The following is a 17771-nucleotide window of genomic DNA, read 5'->3' on the forward strand; positions in this document are numbered from 1 at the left end:
AGGTCTCATTGGTTCATTTTTGTTTTTATTTCTGTTGCTTTGGGAGACCGACCTAAGAAAACATTTGTATGGTGATGTTAGAGAATGTTTTGCCTATGTTCTCTTCTAAGTGTCTTATTTTTAAGGCTTTAAGTCATTTTGAGTTTATTTCTGTGCATGGTGTAAGGGTGTGTTCTAGCATCATCAATCTACATGCAGCTGTCCAGTCTTCCCAGCACTTACTGAAAAGACTGTCTTTTTCCCATTTTATATTCTTGCCTCCTTTGTCAAATATTAATTAATCATAGGCATCTGGGTTTCCTTCTGGGTTCTCTAGTATGTTCCATTGGTCTATATGTCTGTTTTTGTACCAGTACCACAATGTCTTGATTACTACAGCTTTGTAATAGTGTCTGATGTCTGGGAGAATTATGCCTCCTGTTTGATTTTTGTTCCTCAGGATTGTTTGGGCAATTCTGGGTCTTTTACGGTTCCAAATAAATTTTTGGATTGTTTGCTGTACCTCTGTGAAAAACGTCATGGGTAATTTGATGGGGGTTGCACTGAATCTGCAGATTGCTTTGGGTAGTATGGCCATTTTTACAATATTGATCCTCCCAACCCACAAGCATGGAATATCTTTCCATTTCTTTGAATCCTCTTTAATTTTCTTGATTAATGTTTTACAGTTCTCAGCATACAAATCTTTCATCTTCTTGGTCAAGTTTATTCCTAGGTATTTAATTTTTTTGGATGCTATTTTATTTTATTTTATTTTATTTTTTGTCTTTTTGCCTTTTCTTGAGCCGCTCCCGCAGCATATGGAGGTTCCAAGGCTAGGGGTCCAATTGGAGCTGTAGCCACCGGCCTATGCCACAGCCACAGCAAAGCAAGATCCAAGCCACGTCTGCGACACACCACAGCTCACGGCAATGCCAGATCCTTAACCCACTGAGCAAGGCAGGGATTGAACCCGCAACCTCATGGTTCCTAGTTGGATTCGTTAACCACTGCGCCACGAAGGGAACTCCTGGATGCAATTTTAAAAGGTATTTTTATATTACTTTTCCAATATTTCATTGTTAGTGTACACAAATGCAACTGATTTCTAAATATTAATCTTATATCCTGTTACTTTGCTGAATTTGTTGATCAGTTCGAGTAGTTTTTATGTGGAGTCCATAGGGTTTTCTATATATAGTATGATGTCATCTGCATCAAGTCACAATTTTATCTCTTCTCCAATTTGGATACCTGTTATTTATTTTGTTGTCTGACTGCTGTGGCTAGGACTTCCAATACTATGTTGACTAAAAATGGTGACAGTGGGCGCCCTTGTCTTGTTCCAGACTGTAGTGGGAAGGCTTTCAGCTTTTCTCCACTATATTGCCTGTGGGTTTGTCATAAATGGCTTTTATTATGTTAAGGTATGTTCACTCTATACCCACTTTGGTAAGAGTTTTTATCATGAATGGATATTGGACTTTGTCAAATGCTTTTTCTGCATCTATTGAGGTGATCATGTGGTTTTTGACTTTTCTTTGTTAATGTGGTGTACAACATTGATTGATTTGCAAATGTTGAACCATCCTTGTGAACCTGGGATGAATCCTACTTGGTTGTGGTATATGATTTTTTTTTATATGTTAGTGGATTCGGTTGGCTAAAAGTTTATTGAGAATTTTTGCATCTATATTCATCAAAGATATCGGCCTATAATTTTCTTTTTTGGTAGTATCTTTGTCTGGTTTTGGTATTAGGGGGATGGTGGCTTCACAGAATGTCTTTGGGAGTCTTCCTTCTTCTTCAACCTTTGGGAAAAGTTTAAGAAGAATGGGTATAAGTTCTTTATATTTTTGGTAGAATTCACTTGTGAAGCCATCTGGTCCTGGACATTTGTTTATAGGCAGTGTTTTTATGACACATTCAATTTCATTTCTAGTGATCAATCTGTTCAGTTGATCTGTCTCTTCTTGATTCAGTTCTAGTGGGCTGTAGGTCTCTAGAAAGTTGTCCATTTCTTCTAGGTTGTCGCATTTGTCGGCATATAATTGTCCATAGTATTCTCTTATTTTTTTTTTGTATTTCTGCAGTATCTGTTGTGATTTCTCCTTTTTCATTTCTGATTTTGTTTGTTTGGGTGTTTTCTCTCCTCTTCTTGGTGAGTCTGGCCAGAGGTTTGTCAATACTGTTTACCCTTTCAAAGAACCAGCTCTTGGTTTTATTGATTTTTTTGTATTGTTTTTTGAATCTCTCTTTCATTGATTTCCTCTTGAATCTTTATGATTTCCTTCCTTCTGCTGACATTAGGTTTTGTTTATTTTTCTTTTTCTAATTCATTTAGGTGGTGGGTTAAGTTGTCAATTTGAAATTTTTCTTCTTTTTTTTTTAATTTTTCTTCTTTTTTGAGGAAGGCCTGTATCACTATGAAGTTCCCTCTAAGCACTGCTTTTGTGGCTTCCCATAGATTTGGAGTGGTTGTGTCTTCATTATCATTTGTCTCAAGGTATTTTTTAATTTCCTTTTTGATTTCTTCATTGACCCATTGATTTTTTTTAGTAGCATGTTGTTTACCCTCCATGTAGTCAGTTTTTTCTCATTTCTTTTCCTCCTCTCAGTGAGCACTAATACTATCCTCCCAATTGCCAAAACAGAAACCCAGTCATTACTCTCTCTTTTCCCTTCATCCAAACTATTACAAAACCCCATCAAATATATTCATATATAGGATATCAAGATGGCCGAGTAGGAGGACTCTGGGTTTGCCTCCCCCTACAAATACAATAGGAATACATTTACATGTGGAGCAATGTGATTGAAAACAAACTGGAGACTGGCAAAAAGACTCTTATATGTACAAGGCTATAAAAGAGATCCACCACAGTGTCAGGTAGGAAGGTCAGGACTTTCGCAAATATGGGGTAAAGGCTGTGGGTCAATCACTTTAATAAGCTAGGATAATTTACAGTATAAAATATAATTCAAAAAGATGCATGTACCCCTATGTTCACTGCAACGCTGTTCACAATATCCAAGACATAGAAACAACCTAAATGTCCATTGACAGAGGAATGGATAAACAAGATGTGGTACATACATACAATGGAATATCTCATGGCCATAAAAAAGAAGGAAATAATGCCATTTGCAGCTACATGGATGGACCTCAAAATTATGTCAGAGAAAGTCATATATCATACAATATCACTTATAACTTGAATCTTAAAAAAATGACAAAAATGAACATATTTACAAAATAGAAAGACACACAGACTTCAAAAAAACTTATGATTACCAAAGGAGAAGGGGGTTATAAATTAGGAGGTTGGGATTAATGTATATACTCTACTATATATAAAATAGATAATCAACAAAGACCTACTATATAGCACAGGGACCTCTACTTGGTATTTTTTAATAACCTATATAGGAAAATAGTTTGAAAAAGAATGGATATATGTATATATGATTCACTCTGCTTGACACATTAAGCTAACACAATATTTTAAATCAAACTATACTCCAACATAAAATAAAAATTAAATTGAAATAAAAATTTTAATTTTTAATTTAAAAATATGTGATACACACACACCCAAAATGGAATATTAGTCTTAAAAAAAAAATGAAACAATGCCATTTGCAACAACATGGACAGATCTAGAAAGTATACTACGTGAACAAACCAAAGAAAGACAAATATCATATGACATCACTTACATATGGAATCTAAAAAAAATGATACAAATGAACTTATATATAAAACAGAGGAGTTCCCATCGTGCTTCAGTGGAAACGAATCCGACTAGAAACCATGAGGTTTCGGGTTTGATCCCTGGCCTTGCTCAGTGGGTTAAGGATCCGGCATTGCCGTGAGCTGTGGTGTAGGTCGCAGACGCGGCTCAGATCCCGTGTTGCTGTGGCTCTGGCGTAGGACAGCGGCTACAGCTCCAATTTGACCCCTAGCCTGGGAACCTCCATATGCCGTGGGAGTGGCCCTAGAAAAGTCAAAAAGACAAAAAAAAAAAAAAAAAGAAACAGACTTATAGACATAGAAAATAATATTGTGGTTACCAAAGGGTAAGGGTAGAAAGAAGAGTTTGGGATTAAAATATACACATTACTGTATATAAAACAGATAAACAGCAAGGACCTATTGTATAACAGAGGGACTAAATTCAATATTTTGTAATCCTAAAAGGGAAAGGAATCTGAAAAAGAATATATACATATATATACATATATAAAAAACTGAATCATTTTCCTGTACACCTGAAACTAATACAACAATATGAATCAACTATACCTCAATTTTTAAAAATATGGGGGAAACAAAACAAAATGAATAACAAAAAAAGCAGGGCTTTATATAATGATAAGGGGATCAATATAAGAAGAGCATACAACATTTTTTAACCCATATACACCTAATAAAGGAGCACCTAAATGTATAAAGCAAGTATTAACAAACATAAAGGGAGAAACTGATAATAATACAATAATAGTAGGGGACTTTTAACACTTACATTTATGTAATACTTACATAAATGGACAGTTCATCCAGCCAGAAAAACAATAAGGAACGAGTGATCTTAAATGACACATTAGATCAGTTGGATTTAACAGATATTTAGAGGACATTTTATCCCCAAACACCAAAATACACATTTTTTTTCAAGTGCACAAAGAATGCTCTCCAGGACAAATCACATGCTAGGCTATAGAAGAAGTCTCAAAAATTTTAAAACATAGAAGTTATATCAAAACAAAAGACTAATTCAAAAAGATACATGCACCCCAATGTTAATAGGATTATTCACACAGCCAAGATACTGAAGCAACCCAAGTGTCCATCAACAGAGAGATGGATAAAAAAGATGTGGGTATACACACCACACCATACACACACACTGGAACATTACTCAGCCAGAGAAAAAGAATGAAAATCTGTCATGTGTAGCAACATGGATGGACCTGGAGGTTTGGTGGAAAAAACAAACAACAAATGAATATAACAAAACAGAAACAGACTCACAGATAGAGAGAACAAACTAATGGTTACCAGTAAAGACAGAGAGGGGAGGATGGGCAAAATAGAGACAGGGTATTAAGAGGCACAAACTACTATGTATAAAATAAATTAGCTACAAGGATATATTGCACAGCACAGGGAATATTACCAATATTTCATAAATTTATTTCATAAGTATATCATAACTTTAAGTCTTTAAGTGAAACATAATCTATAAAAATATTGAATCACTCTGTTAAACACCTGAAATTAATATAATACTGTAAATAAATAATACTTCAAATTTTTTAAAGCATACAAGTTCTGCAATATACCACTTAAGTTTTTACCAATTATGTTCTCGGACAATAAACTAGTGTTTATAAGAAAAAATTCTACTCATACATATTCCTCAAACATCTTCCCTTTTCTGTCTTTTTTTTTTTTTTTTTTTTGGCCATACCACAGAATATCAAAGATCCCGGGACAGGGGCCGAATCCAAACCGCAGCTGCAACCTGTATACTTAACCCACTGTGCCACAGCAGGAATTCCTTTCCATCCTCATTTTATCTGCAATGTTACTATCCTTTTCCAGGCAACCATCATTCCTTACCTGGACTTCTACAATAGTCTCCTAATGCTTGTCCTTCCTACTCATAGTCTTGAAGCTTCTCCTACCCTACTTTCCAAAACCTTTAGTCACAGAATCACAGTCCCTTGATTCCTTCCCTATTTATCCTCATCTCTCACAATTTCCTCCTTCATCAAAGCCACTGCCCCCAACACACCCATACATCTATGATTAACATACCTTCCAGGTCCTAGAACAATGGATGTATTTTTTTGTATCATGTCTTTTCAGATGCTGTTCCTTTACTTAGAATGTCTATCTCTTCCTGTCTTCACTTGACTTTTACTTATCCTTCAGACATCAATTAAAGTTTCCTTTTCCTGGGAATCTTTCCATGACACCCTAGATTGGACCATGTGCTCTTTATCTCTTTAGCACTTAACAAACGGAATTTATTTTGCTATTACCTCCCTCTAAATTGTAACTTTGAGGAGAGCTGGAGCCGCTTTACATCTTGTTCACCACTCTATTTCTGTTATGTTAAATCCAGAAATCCTTATTTTATTAATAGAAACAGGTACAAATCAGAACAGAAGAGTCAAGGGCAGAGGAGGGATTGTAATTCAGCAATACTGACTGCTGACAGTGGGCTCAAGCAAAAATATTCATTGTCCACCATGTCTTTGTGTTACTGCATGAGCATTACAGGACTTGGACTCAGAAGACCTTGGACAATTTCCTTTCATCTTCTCTGAATTTTTTTTTCCTTTTCTGAAATTTTTTTTTCGTTTCTTCAATGGGTTAAGCAAAGCCAATACCAAAGAGATACTGGATAACTGATTAGAGGAGATAAAGCGAAAGTATTCTGTAAATCAATGATACATATACATATACATCATTATATACATATATACATACACACACACGTATCATTAATCCATGTTGCTCAGTCTAATGGCTTATTTTTATCCATCAGTGCTAACTACTACTACTAATTTCCTATATTTTTAAATTAACTTTTAACAAAGCACAGGATAAACACAAATTTACTATGCCTTTGACGTCTAAAACCCTTGTTTTAAAATCCTTGTCATACAATAGCAAGTATATGAGCTTAAATACTTGCTATGTGTTAAATTAAAATTTTCACTTCTTTATAAAGTAATAAATGATTGGCTTTGGCTAAGGGCCACACTAACATTGACAGAGGTTTTCACTGCATTTGAAAGAAAGGAAAAAAACAATAAAAATGTTAAAGGAGACTACTGCTTCTCAATGAAACATTATAAGCATTCTAGATTTCTATCACAACAAAAGGCATCACTTTTCAGGAAGATTCTTTTCTCTTAAAAAAAAAAAATAGAGAAAACCAAGTTAAAAATTTCCTGAGGTGGAAACACACTATTTTATTCCCCAGTGTTCAAAATGGTGAAATAAAATAATGGATATAAATGATAAACATAAATATTAAATGAAAATGGTACATTATCAATGTTTATTATGATTGTTGCAGTTATTCAACATATTATACTCTGTTAAATAATTTATTTTGAACTGAAATAGTGAGACCAAGGACAGCTAGCTCTTTTAAGCCAAATTCAAGAAACTGTAACATTAGCACACAAATTCTATAACAACTGTATAAAATACAGAAATGAAAAGATGAAAATAAATGAAAAAGTCAAGCCCTGGAATACCTCATGTGCTTTCAGTAATAAATTCTAAAATTATTATTCACAGATAATATCAACCAAATGGCCAGTTTTTCCAATAAGGATCTACCTGTGGGCAGCCCACTGACAGCCCACCTGTCAGTCACTTAAGGAGGTCAGGATCAATCAGTTACCTGTGCATATCTTGGATGCAAGGGATCACGTAGAGCATACCACGGTAGGCTTACAAAAAGCTAGTCACATTCTCCCAAAGCGTGCTGAATGACAAACAGACCACAAACAGAAACTATCACTGGCATTAAGGGACAAGATCCAGCTGGTTTTCTTTATTCCTAATCTCAGTTTCAGCTGCAGGTTTTTTCCAGAAAAAAAAAAAAAAAAAAAAAAAAAAAACAACAAACTAGTTTGATTTACTCAACACTCTGCAGAAGTCAGGGTGTGGTCATCCTCTAAATATTACAAATGGATTTTCCCTGAACTCTTGCAGCAACAGGATCTTAAAGTGGTTACTGGTAGGAAAAGGTGACATTAAGGTCAAAAATGTCTCAAAAAAAGAATTAACAATAGTTTATAAGGACCACCCTAGTGACAATGGAGGTAGGGGTGGGTATTATTGAGACCAGGAAGCTAACACAGTACAGAACACGAATATTTTTCAAGCCTTCAACAGAGAGCCACACTAACAGTTGAACATCTGCTTTTTTGCCAGCTCTCCTGTTGAGTACTGACAAGTTTATTCCAAATTAATCCAGTACACTAATAACTGCCCCAAATGCAGATCAATCAAGTTTCCTTCTTCATCATCAGAACAGGACTTAATGTAAGAGTGAATTCAGAAAAATCAATGTTTCCTAGCCTTTCTAAAACACTACCAACTAAAAAGACGGGGAAAGGAAGCCTGAGGAAGCCTTTTCTAAGGCAAGACAAGGATCAAAGGGAGTGTGCTTAATCAATTAATCATCATATCCCTTTTCCCTAGCCGGTCGGAGAGGAACTGGATTCTGTTCTCCAGCTATGCCCCCTGAGTCGCATGGTCTGTGTTTGCACCTCTGGACCTCCTGGCTGCTCTGAAAGATACCCTTGGCACTGACTGAAGCCTGGAACTCGTGTTGTGAGCCCACCACGTGCCAGGGACGACGCTTGGCACTCCACACTCCCTCGTTACCTGTGAAGCACATTCTGTGCGCTGATGAGGAAGCCGAGGCTGGAGCCCACGCAGGCAGTGCGGCCAAGCCACCAGGAGGGGCGCACTCCGGGCCCTGGCGCTACACCACCGCGGAACTTCCATCTTGCTCAGAGCCGCCACTAGGCACCCGGCTCCCTGAGGGCAAGGGCGTGACTTGGATGCTCAAAAAACTCACTAGGCACGTAGTGGTTGTGACGTGAACTCTTCTTCGCGGCCACTCTCAGGCCACAAGCCCTCTACAAGAGTGGGGAAACCGAGGCCAGGCTAAGTGACGCCAGAGGACTCAAAGCCGGCAGCGGGCAGAGAGGCCTCGAAGGCTGAGGTCTGCGAACTTCAACGTTCTGTCTGGTTTACTCGGCTCTAAGATGCCGCAGACTTTCAGGGAAAGGGGCCTGGGCGCGGACGCTTCCCTCCCGGATCGTTTTCCCGTCAGCAGCCTCGGTCCACAGGAGAAAGCGGCGGCCAGCCCTACTCTACGGCCCCACCCGCCATCAGCTGCAAGGCACCGCGCCAGGAGTACGTTGCCTATTCCCAGGCACTCCCTCCCCCGCCTTCGCTCCCAGCCCCGCTCTGCGCCTGCGCGCAGGGGCCCTTGGGACCGTGGGCCCGTGGGCCAGCTGCTCACGCGGGCCTCCACCTGGCCCTCCACCTGGCCAGGCCAACGCCAATGGCAAGGCGGGACCTCGCTCTCGCCCCGCCCCTCGGGGCCCCGCCCCGTCGAGGGAGAGCTGGAGCCTAGGCTCGCGCCTGCACCTCCCGCCCCGCCGCGGGCTTTGCCGCTCTCTCTGTGCGCGTGCGCGCGGTAGGGGTTTGGATGGGGTCAGAACGCGGTTGAGCTGCTGAGGCCGCGAGTTATTTTGGAAGGCGGGGAGGCGGGGCAGGTCTGGATGGGAGAGGAGGCGTTTCCTCTGAAAAAGAAAAAAGTGGGTGTCGTGGGCTGCACTCAATGCCCTTTTGGCGTCGTCAAAGGGAAGTCAGAACTGCTCCGGATTTTCCCATTTTATGTCTAAATCACTCGAACCCCAACTAAGTCCTTCATGTAAGAACATCAGGGGTTCCTGAAGAGTGGCACACGCTGCAGTAATGATCGTCTCCAGGGCGCTCTGAGCCAAGTTTCATCTCCCAGTAGGAGTAGTAAGCCCAGAGATGAAGTCTCACCTGAGGGCACCCACCGGCAGTAACCTGCTCTAGAGGCTAGTCCAGGGCAGGCCTAGAACTTCACCGATGCTTAGACTACTGCCATTAATTTAACCCAATTATAGGTATTATTTGTACACCGCGAAGTTATATTTGAAATACGAAGTATGTGTGTTATGTCAGTTTTGTGTGTCATACACCAAGGATCCCTCAAGCCACATTTCCCTTGAGGACTAGAAGCTTTTCGTTGTTTCTAACACTAGGAAGAAAGTGTCATAGCCTCTGGTAAGATGGAATGTTACTGATACAGGACTTAAGTGAATATATGTCCCCATTTGTCATATTTGGCAGCAGATAGCTGCGCTTGATTATGAGTTCCCATGGACAGTTTTTTAGGTTGGTATCTGGATGCAAATACTATCCAGATCTGCTACTCTACCCCAAATTTCATTTTCTTGTCCATATAGAATGGGGGAAAGATTAAGGAACAATGGGAATTGAATATATAATGAAAAGCATTACTGACTGGAGATCTTAAATTTCTGGTTCCTCTTTGCCACCCTCTTCCCCAAAGATTTTTAGAACTTGGTAACTGTTCACGGATTGATTTTTAATCACATCTTTCTTCATAACATTTGAAAGAATTTCTTTCCTTCATTTGGCTTTGTGGGGCCTAAACTGAATTTTTGAGGAGATGGAAGCCCTGGAAATAGGCTGTGAGGGGAGACAGTGTGAATTATTAAGGAAACAAGGATAAGAAGATCCTAGTTTATGGAGATAACAGCAAGAGCTGAGAGAAGGGATAAACACCAAAAAATTAATTGGGTAGCAGATCTAGCAGATGGTAATCTATGTTCTAGTTGTAATGATAAGCTACGTTCTTGAGCATAAGGATTTGTATATCACTTATGGTGACCAAAAAAATAAATAAATAAATAAATACCATTTCTTCATTTGTATTTATTGTACAATGAAGAAATACCATTTCTTCATTGTACTTTATTGCCAGAACTCCTGAGAGTTCTGGCAATAAAGTACAAAAGACGTAGGGACGGGGTAAGAGCTTAGTGCCAGAAAGATCTCAGTTTTACTGTTCTACCACATCCCACATGGAAAATTAAGGACTTTGATAAAGGAGTAATTGAACTGGGTAAGGTGCACAAGATTCTGCCTGTATCTGGATGCTGTTGTGGAAATTTCTGAGGCAGATAGAGCCAGTAACGGCTCAACTGCTATGTCTACCTTAGGACAGCAAATGGGAAGGCACCTGATAACTTCCTGAATAATGAGCTCTTTATGGTAGAGACCCTGTGCTCAACCTACCACAGAGCTTATCCTTATACCCAACCTCCCAATTACTGATCAAAGATCTAGTTCTAGGGGACCTTTTGGCAACTTGTAGTTCTCCCGAAATGAAGATTTTTGAGAATACTTGCCGAAGGAATTGCCTATTTCGAAAGTATAAAGTCCATGGTTGAAGATTTTTTAAAAAAACAAAACAAAACAAAAAATCCAGTTCACTTTAGGGTTCTCTCCTTTCAACAGGTTTGGATTGTTCAACACAATGGTTATAGACATATATTCAATTGGCTAAATTATTTTGTCAAATCCTAGTTCCAGGATCCCTACTCCATCTCCTTTCAGAGCTCTTATGCTTCCTTCTCCCTGTAAAAGATAGTATACCTAGCTGTAAAACCCAACAGCATTTTGATTTCCCACCCCCTGAGGCTAAGGAAGAGGAAGAGGTGGAAAGGAAAATAGGTTGTAACAGGAGCAAAGTCCTGAAGATAGAAGAATAGCCTCAGAAGCTGAGATCATGTGATGAGTGATTAGGGGGATGTCACAAGTCTAATTGGCCAGTCCAGAGATAAAGGTTAAACTCAGGCTAACTCAGAAGAGAACAATTGGATAATTCATTAATTGTGTTTCTGTTTACATACCCTCCTGCCCTCACCTTCTAGGCTAATGTAGGTTTTATCTTGATTAGAGGCAAATTTTTGGAACCAGATAGGTTCTCCAGCTTATGGCTCATTCTCCTCACCTGGCATATGAACAAACTGGTTAAGCATTAACAGGTGACTTGGCCAACACCACGCAGCTAGTTAATGGCAGAGCTAGGATTAGAACCACTCTCTCCCTCTTCAGAACCAGATCCTCTTCCTGTTTGTCTCCAAAATGGCCATCAATTTCTTCCCAACCTGTATGTGCATGACACGCCATCCATCTACAGGTGGAGTCTCTTTCCCCTCCCCTTGACTTGATTCGTGACTCCATTTAGCCAGTAGGATGCAGTGGGAGTGACATTCTTGGACTTTCAAGCTCAAGACCTGAGAGGTGTGTCTGCTTCCCCTTCCCCCACTGGGAAGGCAGCCTTCATGCATCAAAGAAGCTTGGGTTAGACTACTGTGTGATGTGACAAAACACATGGGTGAAGAGGCCACATAGAAGACAGCAGACACATGAGGGAGGCCTTCTTGGACCTTCCAGCCCAACCCAGCCACAACTGAAGGCAGCTGAGTGAGTGACTGCCACCAAATCACATGCAGCAGAGGACCTATCCAGCTGAACTCTATCTACTTCCCAGCCCAGAGAGTCGTAAGAAGTAGACAACTAAAGGACCCCTACATCCTGTGCCTTACTCTGTTCACTTTATTATCATAATTAAGAAATCAGGATGTTAGACTATGGTTAGGTTTCAGAAGACTATCAAGGAACCTGGTTAACCAGTTGAATGTATGTCAACAGCTCTTATCAAGACAAGGTGGCTTTCTGCTTTAAATCGGATACTAACGCCACAAATTACAGTTTGCTGATCAGCTACCCCTGTGATGAGTATATTAACTTTCACTTAGCATTTAACTGTATCAAAACTTTCTCCAAATCCTAGTGTTCTGGTTATCTGATGATGCATTGCATACCACAAGAAAACTTAGTAGCATAACACTTTATTGCTGATTACTTTGTAATTTGGTCAGGGCTCCATCGTACAGCTGGTCTCTGCTCCACTCAGCATCAGTGAGGGGTGGTTTGAAGGCTAGCTCTCTTGGGTCCAGAGGTTGATTGTGGGGAAAAGGCTCAAACAGCTAGAAATATCTCTGTGGAGCCTCCCACATGGTCTCTCCATCAAGATGGCTTCAGGCCAGTTGGTACTCTTCTGTGTCACAGAGATCCTAAGATACAGTCCCAAGAAAGAAATCCCAGCAGGAGCTTTGTCATTTTGCAGGACTCAGCTTTAGAAGTCAGGTAACATTTCTTCTGCTCTGCTGTTGGCCCACCCACATTCAAGGAAATGGGACACAGGCCCCACCTCTTGATGGAATGCCATCATCAGAGTGTTGAAAGGGCAAGTGGGAAGGGTTAGGTTGATGCCACCATGTTTGGAAAACACAACCCAGCCTCGCTCGGCTTCTACACCCTGCATCTGAATTTCACCCCAGAGATAAAATCATCATAGAAAACTAATTTCAGGAACTTTGACTTTAAACAAAAAAGTTATTGCACTATGCAACACCTATGAAAGTTAATTCATTTTTCTTATAGATGACTTGGTTGGGAGGATATGGTTTCTCTCCTTCCCCAGGTTTTTCGATTAGAAGTGGGGAGAAGGGAATATGAATAATCTACTGTTATTGCCGTTTTGCAAACCTCTCACCTCTTAAAAAAATTGATTCACTGCTTACAGTTGAAACAAGTAGGGTATTCATGGGCAAGGCTAAGACATCATGAATTTAATATGGCTCTGGAATCCACGTATTTTAAAGAAAATTAGTTTTTTGCGTGCTCTGTAACAAGTTGTGGATGAATACTAATAACTCACATTTCTACACTCACATGCATGCAGGCACACACTCATCCAGTATATTTTATTCCTAATGGATTTCTTGCTTCTCAGCTCAGCTTACCTGGCATCATTTTTTTTTTTTTTTTACACCTGGCAATGCCTCACCAAAGGTATGTGGTGCCTTTTTAACTGTTGCCTAGCAACACTCAAATGCTCAGGACAGGAAGCAATGTGTGCAGTATCTCACTGCAGTTCTGGTAGGAATCACACTGTGCCTAAGACTTAATTAGCGAAATTGAGGGGTTTTTTGTGAACAGTAAAACTAACATTTCTATTATTGCAAAAATGTGCCCCCGGACATGTACCAATCAGAGAAGAGCTGTTATATTTCAATGGAATTTTGCAGTTATTTTGAAAGTATTAGAAGTAAAAATAAATATCCAGAAGAAATTATCCATACATTCTTTGCAGATTATTATATCTGTGATAAATACTTCTCTATCTGTGGCCTGACCTCTAAACCTAGTTTTTCCAGCTTACTTTCCTTAAGTATGTTTTCATCATAATCCAAAGATACGATTTTATGAAGCTTTTAATGTTGGCTTTCTAGCCTGTCTCTGTAGATTCCACTTTGAGGTTTACCAAATAGCTGCAATACCAAAAACTTGGTTATACATCAAATGTTTGCCCATTAAATTGTCTTCTCAATGACATGATTTCAGAGATTTTGCTGGTCAACCAACTCCTAATATTTTATTTCTATAAATTAAACTTATCACTAACACAATCCATCAGTGAACAAAAAAAACTTAATAATGTGAAATACTACCCTTTAATTGTTTACGGGAATCTTTCACTTACATAGTTTGTGTGTCCTAAAGCTGAGCAGTCCAAGAATATTTTTACAAGAAGCACAACAACAGAATGAGAGATGAGACTGTTCCTGGCCGAGACATTTGGACATTTCTGTCATTTTCAAAAAAATGAATTTCTTCGTAAAACTATTTTTTAGGACAAAGAAAATTGGGTTACTTGCCAAAGAATGGTAAAAGACTGCCTGTGAGGGGTAAGTTTAATCTCATTAAAGAAATGAAACTGCTAAGAAGAAATCAGAGTGCATCTTTGTCACAAGCTGATGAGATGCACTACTTTTTGAGCAGCTTAAAAAGAGGAGCCTGTGGCATAAAAGCTGCTGGGTAAACGCATTTGCCCAAATAAGGCCAAGACCAGTCAGCATCCCGCGATCCTGGGCCTCAGTGTGTACCCAATCTGCAAAGCCACATTAACCATGAAAGCTGGGTTTTGAAAGTAGCTATGTACTCATAGAAATCCTCATACAAGTGGGTTTCATTTAGAAATGAGAGGCTTACTGAAATTGATATAATTTATTTCCATAATTTCCCCCCAACACCACCCTCCCTCCAAAAGTGAAGAATGATTTGAACCTGCCTTGCCAATGTTCAGCTCGAATAGAATAGAACGTAGCCATTAGCTCTGCAGCCCTACAGACGAACTGACAGTGTCAGATCTGCAGGGGTTTTCTTAACCCCACAGGAGTGGTTCAACGAGTCTTTCAAGTTTCCTGTGTGTTTGCTCCACCCTAGAGAGAAATCCCAGCAAAGCCTCTGGATGGCCTTTTCCAGTCCTGGCATTAAGGCTGCAATTCAAACTCAGTTTCAAAACTAACGAATTGCCTGTTATTTCACCTAATGTCTCTGAGCACAATTTTCCTCTTTGGTAAAATTCAGGTAATCCCCTATGTCCTACTTTTTCACAAGAGTGTTTTGGGGGGCAGAAAATCGGACAATAAGTAACATGAATGGATCAGACCCTCTTAGCACATGATAAGGGTTATTCCACCAAATCCTCATAACAACTTTATGAGGTAGGTCCAGAGATCAGACTGAGGCTTAGAGAAGTTTAATACCCAGCCCTTGCCACATCTGTTATGTGGCAAAGGCAAGATGTGAACTGTCAGACTTCTAACTACTAAGCTAGTCCACCTCCAATACAAAATATATGAAAACAACTACTAAATGGAAAAACCATAGTCATTATCAAATATCACTATTATCACTATTATCAGAACTTACTAGTTGTGAACCTTTATTTTAAAAGTTATGTGTGTGTGTGTGTGTGTGTGCATTTCTCTATATTATTTTCTAAAGTTTCTATCTTTGCCAATGGGGGAGTGGAATGATGTTTCAATCAGATGATTTTTTTCGAGGGTAGTCATAATCAGTGAAGAAAATCTAAAAAATAGGAGTTCCCATTGTGGTTCACCAGAAATGAACCCGACTAGTATCCATGAGGATGCAGGTTTGATTCCTGACTGGGTTAAGGATCTAGAATTGCTGTGAGCTGTGTAGGTTACAGATGTGGCTCGGATCCTGCTTGCTGTGGCTGTGGTGTAGGCTGGCAGCTGTAGCTCTGATTCGATCCCTAGCTTGGGAATTTCCATATGCTCTAAAAAGAAAATAAAAAAGAATAGAAAAAAGAAAGAAGAAAAAAGAAAAGAAAATCTGGAAAACAGAGAAAAGATGAAGTACAAATGTGATGGCAAGTTGAATACAGAAGCTTGGTGGAACAGCAGCACTCTCATTTCCTAAAAAAGAAGTAAGGCTATTCGGGTGATTTTCTTGGAGGAAGAGAAGAGCATTTTAGCACCAGCATCTTGATATTTCTTCAGTGAGGGTCAGAATGACATACTGACCATAGCAAGCTGTCATAGCTTTTCAGCTGTAATCAGATCAAACAAATCAAAAGATCTTGCCAAGCAACAACATGATTCAATAGATGTAGGATTAAGCAGACCCCCCCGGAGACTTTACATTTGCTAATTTCCCTGAAGGGACGTTCCTTTCTAAAAATTCCAGATCTAGAATAAAACTTTCAGTAGTATAGCACAAGGTGATTTAGAAAGTAGTTATTTGTAAAGAATGATTGGAGTATTGATTCAGGCCAAGTGTTCATTCTGGGACCAGGGCACAGGGTCAGAGAATTCCTAGAATTCAGACTTGTACCTTGGACTTTAGCAGGATGTTTGAGGCAGGCCTGGGAATTAAAAGCAGAAGACTGGACTCTGACCATGAGGGGCTCTTTCAAAGGAGGAGATTTTTTTTTTTCTTTTTCTTTTTTAGGACTGCACCTGCAGCATATGAAAGTTCCCAGCCTAGAGGTTGAATCAGAGCTATAGCTACAGCCCTATACCACAGCCACAGCAATGCCAGATCCAAGCCACCTCTGCAAACTACACCACAGCTCATGGCAACACTGGATTCTTAACCCACTGAGAAGGGCCAGGGTTTGAACCCATGTCTTCATAGATACTATAGTTAAGTTTGTTACCGCTGAGCCACAGTTGGAACTCCCTCAAAGGAGGAGATTGTTACTAGAAATGAGCAGTAAGGAATGTCTGACTATGCTTTTAGGTAATTACCAGAAAGAAGAAATCTAAGACAGGAATCAGGGGATGCCAGAGTTCCAGGGAGACTGTGTTCAGAGGCCAAAGAATCTCACGATGACATCAAGTGAATTGGCCCCTATCTCCATTCCTATCAAAAATGGAGGCCTATTTTGTCTTTCCCTGAGCTATCTTGAACTCCCCTCTCGTGTCAGCTTCATGCCTGCTGAGAAGATCAGTATTTCCCTATGGTTTCTCAGACAAGCTGTCACCTACAATACCTTTCCCCAGGTTCAGGGGCTGCAAAGAACCCTCTGAAACCACCACTTTTTGTTCAAACCTAACCCTAGCCACCTCTGTACCACCTTGACTCTTTCAATGGCTTATTTATTTATTTATTTATTTATTTATTTATTTATTTATTATTTTGCTTTTTAGGGCCCCACTCTGCATATGGAAGTTCCAGGTCAAATCAGAGCTGCAGATGCCAGCCACACCACAGTCACACCAGATCTAAGACTCGCCTACAACCTACACTGCAGATCATGGCAAGGCTGGATCCTTAGCCCAATAAGTGGGGTCAGGGATCGAACCCTCGTCCTCATGGATGCTATAGTTGGGTTCGTTATCGTTGGGCCACAACAGGAACTACTAAATGGCATCTTTAGATGCTAACTGGGGAAAGGGAAAATTTCAGGGAAAAAAAAGATTGTGGTGGGGGCACACACACAAACACCCTACACCTGCAAAGTACTCCCAGTGGTATGTTCAGCACTTTCCCTAGGATTGTTTACGAGTCCTCAAATCCTATTAGTCCTGCCCATTGTTGTCTTGTAGGTATGAACCATGCAATTCTCTGATTTCTGGCCAACTATAGGCAACATGTGGAAGCAGAGAAACGAACTGACCTTAATCTCTTTAGGAAAACATTTCTGAGCTGATAGTTGATGAGTCTTCTTTCTGAAATTCTGTATCTCAAAACATCATAGATACTTAGTATGGACTTGAATATTACATAGAAGGAGCAT

General features: G+C 39.7%; 1 long non-coding RNA gene across 1 annotated transcript in view; it reads right to left on the reverse strand.

Annotated features, from left to right (window-relative positions):
• The window catches only part of LOC106505661, a 160437-nt gene that overhangs the window by 61922 nt on the left and 80744 nt on the right, over nt 1-17771 (reverse strand). Inside the window, exon 7 of the long non-coding RNA XR_002337646.1 lies at nt 7410-12729. This is a non-coding gene — a long non-coding RNA (uncharacterized LOC106505661). The remainder of the gene's footprint in view (nt 1-7409; nt 12730-17771) is intronic.

Source organism: Sus scrofa, chromosome 13 (genome assembly GCF_000003025.6).
Source record: "Sus scrofa isolate TJ Tabasco breed Duroc chromosome 13, Sscrofa11.1, whole genome shotgun sequence".
NCBI classification, from domain to species: Eukaryota; Metazoa; Chordata; class Mammalia; order Artiodactyla; family Suidae; genus Sus; species Sus scrofa.